Source organism: Schistocerca cancellata, chromosome 8, assembly GCF_023864275.1.
Source record: "Schistocerca cancellata isolate TAMUIC-IGC-003103 chromosome 8, iqSchCanc2.1, whole genome shotgun sequence".
In the NCBI taxonomy this organism is placed as follows: domain Eukaryota; kingdom Metazoa; phylum Arthropoda; class Insecta; order Orthoptera; family Acrididae; genus Schistocerca; species Schistocerca cancellata.
The window spans coordinates 579684722-579685694 of NC_064633.1; the positions used below are offsets into that span (position 1 = coordinate 579684722).

Here is a 973-nt window from a genome sequence, read left to right on the forward strand (position 1 = left end):
TTTTTCCTTACGGTAAATAGCTGTCTTATCTGTATAACGTGCTGCCCTGCTGCCATTGCAGAATTTTATTTTACAGTAATCAGTTCATTCAATAGCAAAAGGAGGGTCAGCACTGGACGCTGCAGTAGAAATCTGGATGTCCCTTACAAATCGATTTCAGTCAGTCCTTATTAGAGCCATAAGGAGATTTTCACTCTGCAGCGGAGTCTGCGCTGATATGCAACTTCCTCACAGATTAAAACTGTATGCCTGACCGAGACTCGAACTCGGGACCTTTGCCTTTCGCGGGCAAGTGCTCTACCAACTGAGCTACCCAAGCACGACTCACGCCCCGTCCTCACAGCTTTACTTCTGCCAGTACCTCGTCTCCTACTTTCCAAACTTTACAGAAGCTCTCCTGCAAACCTTGCAGAACTAGCACTCCTGAAAGAAAGGATATTGCGGAGACATGGCTTAGCCACATACTGGGGGATGTTTCCAGAATGAGATTTTCACTCTGCGCTGATATGAAACTTCCTGACAGATTAAAACTGTGTGCCGGACGGAGACTCGAACTCGGGACCTTTGCCTTTCGCGGGCAAGTGCTCTACCGACTGAGCTACCTAAGCACGACTCACGCCCCGTCCTCACAGCTTTATTTCTCCCAGTACCTCGTCTGCTACCTTCCAAACTTTACAGAAGCTCTCCTGCGAACCCGAGTTCGAGTCTCGTTCCGGCACACAGTTTTAATCTGCCAGGAAGTTTCATATCAGCGCACACTACGCTGCAGCGTGAAAATCTCATTCCGGCCGTAGATTGTGTTCCATAAATGGACAGCATAGAGACAGAAGTGATGACACTTTCTGCAGGGCCTGACCATCATTTTGCAGGACAATGCTCAAGCACGTACAGTGCAAGCTGTTACTGAGTTGTTTGACTGATGGGGCTGCTAAGTGCTATCCACCTACTGCACTGCCCTGACTTAAGCCCCCGT

The 973-nt window shown here is 48.7% G+C and overlaps 1 non-coding gene across 1 annotated transcript; it reads right to left on the reverse strand.

Moving 5' to 3' along the window:
• Positions 1-245: 245 nt before the first annotated feature.
• On the reverse strand, positions 246-320 carry Trnas-cga (transfer RNA serine (anticodon CGA)). Its single transcript has one exon. It is a non-coding gene; the product is annotated as a tRNA-Ser (tRNA).
• Between the last annotated feature and the right edge of the window lie 653 nt (positions 321-973).